General features: G+C 46.9%; 1 pseudogene across 1 annotated transcript; it reads right to left on the bottom strand.

The window, feature by feature from the left end:
* Positions 1-1,300: 1,300 nt before the first annotated feature.
* Positions 1,301-14,838, bottom strand: LOC309974396 (phosphoglycerate kinase 1-like; annotated as a pseudogene). The gene is made up of 2 exons: positions 14,644-14,838; positions 1,301-2,365 (listed from the first exon to the last, which is right to left on the bottom strand). The product of its transcript is annotated as a phosphoglycerate kinase 1-like (transcript).
* Positions 14,839-16,623: the final 1,785 nt, after the last annotated feature.

The following is a 16,623-nucleotide window of genomic DNA, read 5'->3' as shown; positions in this document are numbered from 1 at the left end:
CACAGTAGACAAGGGGAAATAATCTAGAAAAGAGTAAGAAAACAGAATCGTTGGAATTAGATACATTTTTTGCCTGGATGATTCTCACAGTTGATAATCACCATGATGGCATACATATTGGAGAGGAACAAATAAAACTATCCTTATTTTCAGACGACATATGGCCTATGCAGAAAATCCCAAAGAATCTTTTTTAAAAAGCCCAAAACAAAACTGAAGCAAACAAACAAAACCCATCTAGCACTAATAGCTTAGCTAGGTCGCAGGATACAAGGTCAACATTCAAAAATCAATAGTATCTCTATATACTGTCAATGACCGTGTGGAAGCCAAAATTAAAAACATAATACCGTTTATACCATCCCTGTAAATAAAATAGATAGGCATAATTATAACAAAAGGTGTACAGGACTTGTTTGCTGAAGACAACAAAACACTGATGAAAGAAATTAAGGAAGATGTAAATGAACGGAAAAACATACCGTGTTCACAGCTTCGAAGACCCAACCCAGTAAAGATGTCAATTCTCCCTAAATTGATCTATAGGTTTAACACAATTTCTATCAAAACCGCAGCAAAATTTGTGTAGGTTTTGACACGATTATTATAAATATATGTGGAAAGGCAAAGGAATTAGAATAGCTGAAACAATTTTAGAAAAGAAGAATAAAGAGGAAGGAATCACTGTACCCAATTTTAAGATTTACTGTGTAACTACAGTAATCAAGACAATGTGTATTATGGAGGAATAAATAAAATAAATAAATAAAAAATAAATAAAAAATAAAATAAATAAAAAACAAAATAGATAAGCCAGAGATAAATGCACACTAGTACAGCCAACTGTTTTTTTTTTTCCCAGTGAATATTTTTATTATTTATTTAATAGATCACCAACTTCATCTCCCTCCCTCCCAACAACTGGCATTTCATTTTGTTTCCATGCTGAGTGGTGAAACAATGACAAAGCTAATCAGAATAAGCTACTTCATAAAGAGAACTGAGCTAACACAGCTCACTTTCTTTTAACAGGCGTAATATAAATATACGCACTCTAGAATGCACAATGGTTTAGTCTCTAAGGAATTCAAATGGGAACTTGAAGAATGTAGGCAAATCCAGGGTGCGGTAAAGGTGAGCTGAGATGCCGTACAACTGTTTAAGGGTTCCTGGCGCTATATCTCTTGGCCACTAGCCAAATCTTGACATGGGGGAAGATATTAGCTAATGCCAAGTGGAGATGCAGGAAGCACTAAGTTGACTTAGGGGCTATGCACAGGAACCAAAAGGCAGCAAAGTACTAAACACTGCCGAGAGCATCCGCCACCCCAGGAAGGACTTCACCCTCCAGGAGCTCTAAGCTGGCCCCACCTCCGGTGCTCACATGACTGACTCTATCCTCCGCGTTCCATTTGGCACAGCAAGTAGCAGTGTCTCCCCCACCTATGATGGTGACGCAGCCCCGGAAGTGGCTTTCACCACCTCACCCATGAGGGCTTTGGTTCCTCGGGCAAAAGCTTCCCATTCAAACACGCCCACGGGTCCATTCCACACGGTCTGCTGAGCCCGAGCAACAGCCTCAGCATGCTCTCAGGACCGCAGTCCAAGCCCATCCGGCCAGCAGGTATGCCAGAGGGCACAGTGGCTTGGCCACTTGGCATTCTCGTCAAACTTATCAGCAGTGACAAAGTCAACAGGCAAGGTAATCTGCACACCATTCTCAGCTTTGGATATCAGGTCTTTGATGATCTTGGATCCCTCTTCGTCAAACAGAGAAGTGCCGATCTCCATGTTGTTGAGCACATTAAGGAAGGTAAGGGCCATTCCACCACCAATAATCATCTCACTGACTTCGTCCGGCATATTATTGGTCAGCTAGATCTTGTCTGCAACTTTAGCTCCGCCCCACTTTAGATGGCCAGGAAGGGTCGCTCTGGGCTCTCCAAGGCCTGGGCAAAGCAGTCCAGCTCCTCCTTCATCAAAATACCTCCAGCCTTCTCTGGCAGATTTACTCCCACCATGGAGCTGTGGGCTCGGTGAGCAGTGCCAAAAGCATCATTGACATAGACATCCTCTAGCTTGGAAAGAGAAGCTGGAAGGCTTCTATTTGGGCTGGCTCAGCTTTAACCGTGTTCCCAGAAGCATCTTTTCCCTTCCCTTCTTCCTCCACATGAAAGCAAAGGTTCTCCAGCAGGATGACAGACCCAGCAGCTGTGTCCACACAAGCTTTCTCCACTTCTGGGCCCACGCAGTCCTTCAAGAACAAAACATCCTTGCCCAGCAGAGATTTGAGTTCTACAGCAACTGGTTGCCAGGAGTACTTGTCAGGCATGGGGACACCATCAGGCAGGCCCAGGTCAGCCAACTGATTTTTGAAAAAGGAGCAAAAGATACGCAATGGAGAAAGGATAGTTTTTTAAAAACAGAAAACGCTGGAACAATTCAATATTTATAGGCAAAAAGAAAAAAAGAACTTTGAAACAAACCTCACACCTTATACAAAATTAACTGAAAAATGACCATAGATTTAAATGTAAAATTATAAAATTTTTAGAAGAAAACATAGAAAACCTTCAAACCTAGAGAAAAATGAAGAGTTCTTAAACGTGACACTACAAGCACAGTCCATAAAAGAAAAAATTAAGTTGTACTTCATCAAAATTAAAATCTTTTTTTCTGTGAAAGACCCTGTAAAGAGGATGAAAAGACATGCTATAGACAAGTAGAAAATATTTGCAAACCGCACATGTGGCCAAGGGCTCATGTCTAGAACACCAAGAACTTTCAAAACTCAACACTAGCCAGGGGTTGGGGGGGCGGGGGCTGGTGACTATAAAGGTGTAGCACCAGGGATATCTTTGTGGTAACTGAACTCTTCTGTATCTTGACTGTGATGGTTGTTATGTGGATTTACACATGTGAAATGATTTTGTAGACTCATATGTAAAACAAAGGAAATCTGAACAAGATCTGTGCCTTTTACTAATGTCAGTTTCCTGGCTGTGGTATTGTCCTGTAGTTATGTAAGTATTACCACTGGGGGAAATTGGGTGACGGTACACACAACCTCTCTGTGCTATTTTTTGCAACGTTCTTCGAGTCTATAATTATTTTCAAATAAAAAGTCTTTAAAAATGGTTGCCTGGATGGTCCTTACTGGTTGATAATCCTCAGGATAACTGTGACTTTCCTCTCCCACTGTAGACAGAAGATCTTCACAGGGACGGACTGAGGCTTCTATCTCTTTGTGACTTCCAATATGCTGACCACAGATGCGTTCAATATGTTTCTAAATGACGGCTGTCCTTGACCTCCTTTGGTTCCCTCCTCCTACTGGGATGTCTGCCCCCATGCCTTTACTTACAACTGCCTGAGGTTTCCATCAGCCACGCCCTGATGAGCCCCACTTGTTCCAGATTCTTCAGATCCCGCCAGTGACAGCGGGCTAGTCCAAATGAATATTCCATTCTGTACTATTCTACACCTTCCAAGGGAGGGAAGTTCTTTGAGGTGGGACCTCCTTCTGTCATGTGCACCCCTATATCTCCATCCCCTTGAATGGTGCCCAGAATAGCAGGGACTTGGAAAATATTTATGGACTGAGGGACTGATTATCCATTAAACAAATACAAAAATGAAAAGAGCAGAAACAATCTTGCATGCCAAATTAAGGAGCAGGTCTACAGGTCTCTCCCCAGGAAGGAGGCAGCAACCTCCTTTACAGGCATGTGTCTTATTCAAGGCCACCTAACACACATTCAAGGGCCACCTTGTGTGCAGCATTTGCTCCCTCAGGATTCCTACAAATACTGCAAAGAAGGGGCACTGTGCAGCGCCCTCTGTTGAATTCTGTTCAAAAGCATCTACTGAGCCATACTGCCTGCAACGGGGATTCAGAGGTGAGCAAAGCCTGCTTCCTGCCCTGAAGAAGTTCCTGGTACAGTTGGGCGAGACAGACAGGCAAACAGATCATTCCAATAGGTGAGCCCAGGGTGCTAGGACAGTGAGCAGAGTGGAATCCCAATCTAGCCCAGGGGTGACAGGGAAGGTTCCCCAAGGCATAAGACAGATGGGGATATGGGCAGATAATCACCCCTGAGAGCACAGTCTCTGTCAGGCTCTGGGCTAAACACCTCGGTGAGCCCTGTACTACACCAAAAGGAAAGTTTATTCTTTCTACTCACCTGAATCTGGAGAACAAGTAGCATTAGGCAGCTAAGAGGAAGGGAAAGGGTGCTCCCAGGCCAAGACAGCATCATGAGAAAAGGCAGGGAGGTGTGCTCCACCATCCGGTGGGGCCCGCCAGCACAAATCGCTTGTATCACTGGTGACAACTTGACTGTGATTAAGGAGGGAAAGGAACCAGAAGTAGTTGACAGGAGCCAGACCCTGGAAAGCTTCATTTGCTGCTCCCACGAATGCCAATGGCCTTCAGACTGGGCTCTGTGGAAGCCTGGCAATCGCGGGGCTAGGCCACGGTTGCTGCAAATGTTTGGTTCAAATTTCATTCAAATGTTTTTAGGAGAATGTTGTAGCAGATGCTGTTGGTGCCCTGGCCATACCTCGTGCTCCTTACCATTTCAGGGCACACCTGCACATTCTAAAGGGCCAGCTCTTGCATTTCTTTGACTGAGAGTTTTCTCTGACCACCAGGGTCCACTGTGCCCGGCCGCATGGCTGGTTGCCCACACCGCACAGCCCTCAAACAATGCAGTTGGTTATAAATTACCAGCTTCATTTCCCCACAGGAGAAATAATACTGGGCCACGTGCCCTATGCTGGCTCCCAGAGTTCCCTGGTGGCATTACGCTCTGTTTGTTCATGGTGGAATTTACTTGATGATCTTCCCTTTATTGGCTGCCTTCCGTCCCCATTCTCATACCCCCAGCCCCTGCAGGAGTCTCCTGGGAGCTCTTCCCAGATACATAGCTTCATTTAAATCCTTGTGTCAAGGTCTGTTTCTAGGGTAGCCCAAATTAAGACACACTCCCACACACACACAGAATGTCTCTGGTAGGATTAAAAGAACCTGGTAACAGTGAAGAAAAATACTGGGGAGAACAATACTGGTTGAGGATGAGGTGGAGGGAGATTTATTTGTCACTAAATATCCTTCTTTTACCTTTTGGTTTTTGGACTCTGTCCATGGATTTTTCTTTTTTTAAAAAAAAGCTACCCAAAATATGTACTTTAAATCATTAAAAAATCAACTGTAATTTTATATCAACATAGTCACAAGTGCTTTATATCAAATGCTAACATATCAGAGACCACAAATGCGCTAATTCATGTCGCTGGGCAAATGCTCTTTGATACCGTAAGAATTGATCTTTTCTTCTGATTTGGTTCATGATTTTGAATATTTAATAAAGGTGTCACTGATTAGAAAGACTGTAGCTCTTTACGGGTGATTTCTTAAAATCCAGGTCTGTGTATGCCCTCTTGCATCAATTTGTACAGATACATGACCATGGTAAACTGAATAACCAAATGCAGGCTGACAAAACCTAGGTGATCACATTCACTGCCTACTGCGTAATGGTTAGCTGTGCAGTCAGGATAATACTGCGTGAGCACCTATCTTAAATTTGAGCTACTTCTGATGTGAATTTCGCATTTAACATAAGCAATGAAAGCAGTTAGATATTGTTCATGATTCAATATTAGGCTCAACATTTTCTCCTACTCTGCATTCAAGATCTTGGATTTGTTTAATTAAGAGCATCCTGAGATGGCAAGGCAAGTTGTGTAAAAATAAAACAGAAAAATGTTGCTAGTTTTATTACTTATATCTTGAGCCAAACTTTCTCAACACTGGGCAACAGAAACAAATACAGGAATAAATTGGATGCTGAGGCTGATCTAAAACTGCAAGTGCACCATAATCCAAAAGTCTACAAATAATAAATGTTGGAGAGGGTGTGGAGAGAAGGGAACCCTGCTACACCGTTGGTGGGAATGTAAAGTGGTGTAGCCACTATGGAGACCAGTGTGGAGGCTCCTTAAAAAACTAGAAATAGAGTTGCCATGTGATCCAGCAATCCTACTCTTGGGCATCTATCCAGAAAAGATGAAAACTCTAACTTGAAAAGATACATGCACCTCATTGTGCATTGCAGCACTTTTTATAATAGCCAAGACGTGGAAGCAACCTAAATGTCCATGGACAGATGAATGGATAAAGAAGATGTGGTACATGTATACAATGGAATATTACTCAGCCATAAAAAAAGAATGAAATAATGCCACTTGCAGCAACATGGATGGACCTGGAGATTATCATACTAAATGAAGTAAGTCAGACAGAGAAAGACAAAGTATATGATATCACTTATAGATGGAATCTAAGAAAATGATACAAATGAACTTATTTACAAAACAGAAATAGACTCAAAGACACTGAAAACAAACTTATGGTTACCAAAGGGGAAAAGGGTGGGGGAGGGATAAATTAGGAGTTTGGGATTAACAGATACACACTACTATAGATAAAACAAGGACCTACTGTATAGCATAGGGAACTATATTCAATACCTTGCAATAACCTATAATGGAAAAGAATCTGAAAAAGACTATATCTATATCTATATCTATCTATCTGTCTATCTATCTATATATGAATCACTTTGCTGTACACCTGAAACTAAACTAACATTGTAAATCACCTATACTAAAATAATTAATGAATTAAAAAATAAAAACTGCAAGTGCATCCATCCATGACCATAAATGTCAAATGTTTATGCTTTTGAAAATAGCCTCATTATTCAGAGTGGCTGGCTTTAGAGCAAGGAAATATTATAAACATTTGCCTGTAAAGTACGTGTCTACCAATAAAATAACTTCCCATCTTTCTTCTACTGGTGTTCAATGCAATACTTTACTTGAAAAACAAGTTACATTTCCGGATGTTTGGACCTCTGATGTGGATAACAGCGACCAGTGGAGGCTCCCGGCTGGACCAGGGCTGTGGTCACATGCGTGTGTTTCAGGCAGGCCACCCCAAAGGGAGAGGGGGTTTCAGGGAGTGAGCCTGCAGTCCTCCGCATCCTGGAAAAGCACCTGGGAGGTAGCGGGAAGTCAGGCTGGAGACTGATTTGGCACTGAAAGCTTGACAGAGGGTGGTGATGTCTCTGGTGTGGGTGCGACAGTCCAGGGAAAATACATTGAATAACAAGAGAAATAGTCACGTGTAAGGCCTGAGAAGCAATGCCATGGCATCATCGACCTGTCTCCCCACAGACATAAGCACTGACTTCACAGCCAGACCAAAATCACCTCCAGGAGTAGGATTTTGGATTCAACCTCCTTGAATAAGGAGGCCCTAAAATAAAACTGCATATATAGCAGCTGTGCTATAAATGCTTCTTGGTTGATTTATTCCAAAAGACAAAGGATTATATTACAACAAGAGTCCCATTCAAGGGCTTCCCTGGTGGCGCAGTGGTTGAGAGTCCGCCTGCCGATGCAGGGGACACGGGTTTGTGCCCCGGTCCGGGAAGATCCCACATGCCGCGGAGCGGCTGGGCCCGTGAGCCATGGCCGCTGAGCCTGCGCGTCCGGAGCCTGTGCTCCGCAACGGGAGAGACCACAACAGTGAGAGGCCCGCGTACCACAAAAAAAAAAAAAAAAAAAGAGTCCCATTCAAACAAATTAATCAAAATTTCCATATCATATCCAAACTTGCTTAAATGTCTCTATCTAGACAAAGATAGCAATTGGCACTTTAAAGAAAAATTGTTATGTTTTTTTTTAATTGGGAAGGGTCTACATACACCAGCTACTTTTAAATGGGATCTTTTCTCATCAATGAATGAAAGAGAGAGAAAGAAGAGAGGGAGGGAGGGAGGGAGGGAGGAAGGAAGGAAGGAAGGAAGGAAGGAAGGAGGGAAGGGAGGGAGGGAGGGCATAGTTCATATTTAACCAGGCCCCGCAGAAGCCACATCACATAGAGGAACGTAATGACTACTCCCCCAAACATCTTGGTTTCTTTCCCCGCTGCTAATAGTTCATAACTGGTCTCTGAATATTCCTTTCTTCACTCTCCCTGCCTGCTCCACTCCTGTCCCCAGCCCCTTCCTGGTTTCCAAAGCAGAGCCTGGGCCTCCCTGGGTGGCGCCCACCAGCCAGCTTAAGAGAGTCCCCCAGCTCATCTTCCGGGACCCAGCCCCGTGCAGCTACTCCCTGAAGGGTCACAGTGCGGGGCCTGGAGGAGGACCCCAGCCTCCTTTCATGTTGAGTGTGTGCTTGCCCTCCTGGTTTCTTTTCCTGGATGGGGACAGAACCACAAAATCAGAGAAATGTCCTCTGCGGAGACGTGATTCCTGTCCTTCCCCTCCTAGGGGGGCTTCCCTGCCACCCTCACTGTCACGGTCATCCCTGCTGGCTGGACTCTGACCCATGTGGCCAGGCTGGGGACACGGTGGTCCCTCAGGTCCTCTCTCTGTCCCCATTGCTATCTGTGCAAACACTGGTTAAGATGGATGTCACAGGAAGCTTGGACCAGGAGAGAAGTCACAGAAGGGCAATGCTGTAGGGGAGGGAGAGAGGGAGGAGGGTGCTGCCTTGGGGTGAGTGGGGCCCTCCGGAGCCATCCCAAGCACAGGCCTTGGGTCCACATCTCCACCATCGGGAAGTTAAGGAACCTAAGCTTCAGGGGCCCTCGCTTGCATTTCCAAAACCCTGTGCTTAATTTCATATTTGTAATTTCATATTTTTCCTAAAGAAGGCATTCCCACATTATGAAGACTTCAAGGACTCCCAAACCAGAGCCAGCCCTTGCCACCAGCTGATTCGGAACCACTTTTCTCCTGCTGCCACCTGCCAGGATTGCTCTCCACACCTGGCCACTGCTAGTTTCCCAAATCACTAGTTCCCCACTCACTGGGTTCTAGGCACTGGTCTGATTGCTTGAACACACCAGGCGGTGGCCAAGGCATCAGGGCCTTTGCACTGGCTGTTCCCCCTACGTGGAATGTTTCCCAGCTCCCGTCCCAGGTGCTCACCTCCTTGGTGTTGACTCAGGTGGTACATTCTCTGTGGACCTCGCCGTGGAACCTGCTGCTCCCTTCCCCCTGCACTCACCCGTACCCCCTTTACCATGCTAATTTTCCACATCATTTGTCACCTGTTTACACCTGTTTACACCTGTTTTCATGATCAGGAGGAGCAGAATCTAGTTATTTACTTTTTCTGTCCTCCCTACCCTCCCCACACTAGAATGGAAGTTCCATGAAGGAAGGGAAATTCAGTATTGGTTTTGTTCATTGGTGAGTTCCTAGCACCTAGTACATAGTGCATAGTAGTCACTTGGTTATTATTTGTCTTATAAATGCATTAAGTTGCAGAGCCTGAGGCAAGGACCCTGCCTGCTGTAGTTGGGGGCTGGCTCTGGCCAAATGAGAGAAGGTTGTTTCTCAGAGGTGACTTGGCTTTATGGGCTGGGCCAAGGCCCGGGCCCACAAGCTGAGGTCATGGGCACCAGTACATCCTGAGCCTGCCTGTCTGCTGCAGGAGGCATCGTCTGGCCCTGGACAGTGCTGCCACCTAAGAATGAGTGTTCCCCAGAAACGGTGAGGCTACGATGGGGAGGGGCTGGAGCGTGTGTGTCTCATCGGGGCTGGGAACCGGGGGACTTCCAGGAGTGTGTCCACTCCTACAAAAGTACAGCCAGTTACCAATATAGCAAAGTGCAAAGATGTTTATTCAGAGCTGGCGCTAATTTCCTGCCTTCCAACATCTGGCAGACACCTGCTGGCCTGACTGCGGGGGGTGCAGTGGTGGAGCTCCCAGGAATGAGGGCCTTGTGTCATTTTAACCCCCACCCCGAGGACACATCGCTGAGTGGTATTTGATCCTGGCGCCAGGAAAAGGGTGTGTGTCTATGAGGTACAGGGAGTGGGTGACACCAAGATGTCTACAGAGCCCATGATCCCCAGTCAGCTAGTCGGGACACCCTCCCCCGTGTCATGCAGACAATGCGATGACACGATCTGGGCTTTATATAGCAGTTGAGGGTTGCCAAAGCTTTTGTCATAGCCTCTTTCATTTCGTGGTCATCCAAACCTGGAAGAAAGACAGACCAGGAAACACCATCTTGTTTTCCACAGGAAGAACGTGCAGCTGAGTGGTTAAGGGGTGAGGGGGTCACAGAGCCAGCACACGTCAAGACCAGACAGGTTGCACCCTGTCCTGTGTGCTCAGCGACAGGGGCCTCTGACGCTCTGGGTTTAACACTGGTGGCAACTATATCCCAAAACCTCCAAGCCACCTGAGTGCAGAGACTTATCCCTGGGGCTGCATGAGGGGTGAGTCACGCCACAGGCAGAAGAGCGACACTGGCCTCTCAGCACCCAGAGCACACCCGCCAGCTATTCTCTAATCTCTAATGGGCCACAGTGATTACCAAAAAAGAACAAAAACAAAACCACTGCTGCTTTTTAGAAAATGGTCAACAACTGAGAGTCAGTAAAAATTGAAGAGGCAATCATGGGGTGGGGGGGCGTAATTTCATGATCAGGAGGAGCATGGCTGTGATGGCAGGAGCACTGGCAGCTGTTTTCTCTTCTGCACTTGCCAGGGGTCAGACCTGGCGCTACGTGCTTGACACGTATCTCATTTACACCTCCCAACTGCTCCACGACTGGGTAATATTGTTATTACCATTTAACAGATAGGGAAACTGAGGCCTAGAGATGCATTCCGTGCTTAAAGCCTTACAAGTGTTAAGTGCTGGAGCCCAGACTCAAATTTTGAGTCTGTGGCAAAGCCTGTGTTTTCAAAGTCTACATCGTATGCATGGTATGGCCCCTCCGTGCAAAAGTCTTCTAGCAGCTGCATGGGCTCCCACACTTCTGAAGTCACCCACAGATGAGAGCGGTCTCAGACTGCATCCTGTCTCTTCTCTCAATTCATTCTGTCTGTCTGTCTCTGTCTCTATGTCTCACTCTGTCTGTCTCTGTCTTTCTCCTCCCCTCCGCTCTCCCCACTCTTCCCCCTCTTATCTCAGGGCCTTCTTCTCTTACCTTCTCTTTCTTGGGCTGACTGGAAAAAATCAAAATTCTCTCTCCTGATCATACAGAATAATCCATTCATTCAACAGATGGCTTGGGGTGACTGTTTTGTGCCAGGCCCCGTTCTAGACACTGGGCACATGGCAGTGAACAAAACTGATGTGAATCCCTGACTTAATGACGTGATGGTGCTTGTGGAGAGATGGACAGAAAACACATATGTGAGGGCAAGTCAGGCAGGTGCTGCTGAGGGGGAAATAAGGCAAGGGGAGGTGGAAGGTCGGGATGGGGCCATGCTTTGAGACACAGGGACGAGGGGAGGCCTCCCTGAAGACAGGGCATCTGGGCCAAGGCCAGAGTCCAGTGAGGGGGGAGTCATGTGACTGACAAACATCCCCAGTGACGGGAATGAGCTTGGCATTGTCACCAGATTTAGCAAAAAAAGAAAAGAGAAAGAAAGCAAAGGTTGGACATTCTGTTAAATATAAATTTCAGATAAGCAAGGAGTAATTTAACTTGGGACATACTTATACTAAAAAATCATTTGTTGTTTATCTGAGACTGAAATGTAACTGGGAAACCTGTATTTTATCTGGCAACTCTAGCCTTGGATGTTTAAGGAGCAGCAAGAGACCAGTGTGGCCAGAGTGGAGGCAGCAAGGCGAGGATGGAGGAAGGTGACGGAGGGGGAAACTGGCAGAGGGGAGGGTGGTTGAAATTTCATACCCAGAGAGGCCATCTAGATATGCTTCCAGATTTTCCAGTGCAATTTTCTCCCGGCAGTTCATGAGAAAAACGTGTGCTAAGAGCTGTGAAAGAGGAGATGGGAGAGAACGCTTCGCAGGGGGAATTAATCTAGCCTGGGTCATAAAGACGTTTATGTCTGCAGCACCTGTTCTCCAAAGAAGGTGAAACCCTGGGAAACCCCCAGCATCAACGTGTTGTTGGTCTTTTACCCAGCACAGAAGCTGGATCCCGAGCAGACTAACTGAAGGGGACGGCATAGGGTGTGAGCCGGGAGCCCAGAGGTGAAGTCGTAGAAGGTCTGGGGCCTCCACCCCTCCCCTCATGATGGGTGGGGAGGTGGAATTGCAGGTCAGCCAGGCCTCCTGGGCCCCTGGTGGCTGTGGGCAGCCAGGAGTTGAGCACTTGCTGTGGGCGGGAGCAGCTGATTTGGGTATCTGAGCTGGGAGGAAACCCTTGGGACTGAGCTGAGCCGTAAGTATTAAGGCTGAAAAACAGAAAACACCCTTTGAGGTTAAAATGTAAATAACCCAAGAGGCTTCATCCTGGCTGACTCCGGGATGTAGAGAGCAGCCAGATAGATCAGAGTAGATATTTCAGGGAAATTCCACTGTAAACCCAAATACCTACTTCACAGATAACCTTGAGAATTAAATGAGGTGATGGATGTAAAGCACTGGGCTTGGCACCTATGACATTAAATATTCGATGTCCCTTCTCCTTTCTAACAAAAGGAGTTACCTCCCTTCCCAAGTCCTGGGACCTGCGTGGACCTTGAGGGCCTCACAAAAATAAAAAACAATGAAACTAATGTTGGCTCCCGGGCAGCCTCGAAGCTCAGCACCACATCTGGATGTCTTCCCTTTCCTGTAACAATCCTCATGTGACCCCATGAGATTAAAGAGCATGGCACATAGCGGCTGCCTGATACATTTTGCTCAGTGAATAGCATGGAGATAAATGGCCTCCTTCTTGATGTTCTCCTGTAGCTGGATTTCTCACATTCAAACCATCAGAAAAGGAAGTAGAGCCGCCTGCGTGGGGCTATTAGAGAACTAAGAGCAAGCTGTCCCCTCCCTTCCCAGTTCAGGGACATTGCTTCATTGCCCTAGTGAACGGCAGGCCAGGGAAGCCACGGGGGCGGCACCGCAGTTGCCTTATAAGGACATTCACCAAGCCTGCCAGGTGTGTCATCCCGAAGTCCAAGGGGAGGCCGGTGACAGCCCCAGTGAGCCAAGGCTGGGTGAGTGAAGCAGCCTCAGAAAGCCACAAGTGAGAGTTTTCTCACTTCCCTCCCCCCTTACATGTTTCCATATGTTTTAAATTATTATCTCATTTACCTTGGCAATTGAGAAAAGGATTTCTGAGTTTAAAAAAAAAAAGGTTCTCATAAGCTATCACTTCAGTAGTGAAGGAAAGTCTCTCTCTACTTTTTTGGGAGGCGTGGGGAACAGGGGTTGGCAATGAAATAAAGAAAATGAAGGTCTGGGGAGAGATCCCCTTGAGAATTAACACACAGCAGCACCTCCAAGACAAGACAATGTCCACAGTGATAGAGAACCTCAACCACAAGGGCGGCCACAGGGAGACCCAGGCCCCTCCTGTGGTCTCCCAGCAAAGACCAGCCAGCGATGGGTGGTCTCGGAGAAAAGTGGGGCTTTTGAAATATACTAAGGGGAACGAAGGAGCAGTAGGCCTGACCAGAGGCGGCATACAGTCGTAGTTAAGAGATTGGATTTTGAAATCATACAGACCTTGACTTTGCCCCTTTAGCTGGGTGAACTTGAGCAAGTTCATCAATCTTTCTAAGTCTTACTTGCCCCTTGTGAAGTATCTGTTCATTTAACAAACATCTACAAAGCATTCCAATGCTTTACATTAACTCCTCGAATTTTCATAAACAGCCTGTGAAGTAGACCCTATTATTATCCCCATTTTACAGATGAGGAAAGTAACCTGCCCAAGGTCACACAGCCAGTCATTGGCAGAACCAGAATTTGACCCCAGATAGTTGGGCTCCTGGGCCTGTGCCCTACAGCCCTAAGCTCTGCTGCTGAGAGTTTATTCAGCACCTGGGGTCGGGGAGCGGGGAGTTCTAGAGGATTCAGTGGACCTGGTAATGTAAGACCTCTCACCACAGTGCCCTGCGCATGGTAGATGCCCAGGGAATGTGACCTATTATTACCCCCCACCCCGTTAATCTCCCCGTTAAGTAGTGGGAGATTACCCAGAGCAGACTCTGAGAGGAAGATTCTAAGGGCAGTGGCTTAGTAAGACCGGCCCTGGAAGAAACTGATAGGAGAGTGAGGGGAGCAGGCCATGGAAAGGGAAGGACCCAAGGTTGTGAGATTTCAGGTGGAGTCTCACAGGGGAGAGACTTGTGAGTTTGTCCCCATCGAGGCAAGGAGCTGGACTTCATGCTCACAAACTCTGTCAGCCCTTGGCTAAGGGGGGCCCTGAGGAAATGGAAACTCCCAGGCACCTCTGGGCTCTGCACCTGTGGGCAAAGCAGTGTAGTTACCAGGTGGCAGTCTTCCAAAGAGAGTGGCTGGTGTGGGGACGATTAGAAGAAAAGCAGCCCCCCACTCACCACTGCAGTTGGTCCCTAGGTTGGAACTGATATTCATCATCTCCTTCCTCCACCATTCTTTCTAGATTTCCCCCACTCTCCACCAGCACTTCTACTGGTCTAGGTGGCTTGTTTGCTGAAATGGACAGACTTTTATCCCTGAAGAGTCTGAACCCTTGGTTACCATGCTCTTATCAGTTTGTAGTTGCAATAATTGCCCACCTGCAGCTAAACCTGGGCACCAAGATATGGTCCCGATAAATCCTCTAATTTCCAAACCTATTCCTTCCTGTCCCCATGATGCAGCAGCAAGCCTACCTCCTCATGACGAGCAGAGTCATCTGCTCTGCCATGATGGGTGTACGCGTTGTTCTCATTTCTGTAACCATGGTGATTCCATTTCACGGGCCCACTGTGCTGGCACTGGGAAGGCTGAGAGCAGGCCACGTCATTCTGTCCAGCTGATTGTCGAGTCCCTGATTCTGTAGTAGATTCTCTCTGGTGGGCATTCATAGGTGATGTAACAACCCCTACACTTCGGGCCCCCTCTGTATGCTCTTCTCCTATATCACCTCATCTCCAATCTTCCAATATTGCTCCATCCAAACCCCTGACCCACCAGCCGAACCACTTGCCACAGCTCAGGACTCACAGCACAGTCTTAGCTAAAGCCATTTCTCTCTCTTCACAAACTGGAAGACTAAAGCAGTGTCTGCAGCTCTGCCCATGGGGGGAGGATTTTCTCCTGCCCTCCTATTCTTTTCAGAGTCCCCTGAGTGGAGCTGTAATGCAGAACAGTCTCTTTTCAGCTCACACCAACAGACCCAGTCAACCCCTCCATGAGTTAGGCCTGGATTTTCTTTTCTTCCTTTGCCAACTGGTCATAGGAAACCCCTGGCCATCGGCATGAGCTTAGAGAGAGGCATCAATGCAACGTAAGCAGGTGATACGTGAGACTGTTCCACTTGGTCAGTTAGTGTTCTCACGCCCTCTGGACCTGCCCAGGCCCACTCCTAGCTGCACCATGATCACTTTAAGATGAATTACGCTGGGCTTCTCCAGCCTTATGACCTGGTGGGAATGACAGCCCTCAGTCCATGATAGGTAGCTCTGGATGCACATGTACTTGACGACTTCTGGCAAGATGCTCAGTCTCTTCCCAGGTTCAGTAGCCTGCCGAGAGCTTCCATTCAAAAAGTGCATAATTTCTTGCAACAGATAGCATGTCCTTGCTCCAGAGCCTAGAGATCTGCACTGCAACTCCCCCAGTGCAACTTGTCAGAGACACCACAATGTGCTCTCATTTATCACAAGATTCCTCCAGCACTATGGGATTTTCCAGTTCACATGGCCCAAGTGGCAGGACAGCTTATACTACAGCCTGGACCTGCTGCAGAGCCCCCTCTTGCTCTGAGACCCAATCAAAATTGACAGGGCTTCCCTGGTGGCACAGTGGTTGAGAGTTCACCTGCCGACGCAGGGGACACGGGTTCGTGCCCTTGTCTGGGAAGATCCCACATGCCGCGGAGCGGCTGGGCCCGTGAGCCATGGCCTCTGAGCCTACGCATCCGGAGCCTGTGCTCCGCAACAGGAGAGGCCACAACAGTGAGAGGCCCACGTACCGCAAAAAAAATAAATAAATAAATAAAAATTGCTAGCAACGTGAGTCCTCTGATAAATGTGATGGAGCAGTTGTCCCAAGTGCAATACATATTGCCTCCAGCACCTGAAGGACTTCCAAAGAGCTGTGTTTCTTTCATGGTTGTATGAGGTGCAGATGCATTCACTGGTCCTTTACCTTGCAGAGAATGTTGTTCAGCATAGTCTAAACCTTTACCTAAAGCCTAAAACCTTTACCAATATGGCTGGCCCCTGGAATCTCTGTAGGGTTTATTTCCAACATTCTAGAACACATGTATCCTCCCAGGGCATCCAGAGATGCCACTTTCAGTTTACCAAGTCCAATCAACATAAAGACATCAACATGGTGGACCAAAGGGCAAAGCACTTACCGTTTCCTAAGAAGGAAAAAGGATGAAGTGCCAGGAGCCATTGTTAGATGAGCATGTCATCAACACCAAGGAAAAGTGTAAACTTGTATTAGTTAACGTTTTGTGATTAGGTAGAAAAGAAATTAGTGACCAATAGGAACCGGCCAGTGTTCTCTAAGACCAAGTCAGGCCAAGAGCATGTGGGGAAGAGCAAAATAAAAACCAGAAATCAGTTCACTTTGTCTTGGTAGTGAGTAAATAAAATAAAATGATGATTGAGAGTATAGGTAGAAGAGAGAAAACAAAT

This window comes from Leucopleurus acutus (genome assembly GCF_964270905.1).
Source record: "Leucopleurus acutus genome assembly, chromosome: 2".
Lineage (NCBI taxonomy): Eukaryota > Metazoa > Chordata > Mammalia > Artiodactyla > Delphinidae > Leucopleurus > Leucopleurus acutus.
The sequence above is the reverse complement of the archived record's forward strand: the minus strand, read 5'-3'. Positions and strand labels throughout refer to the sequence as shown.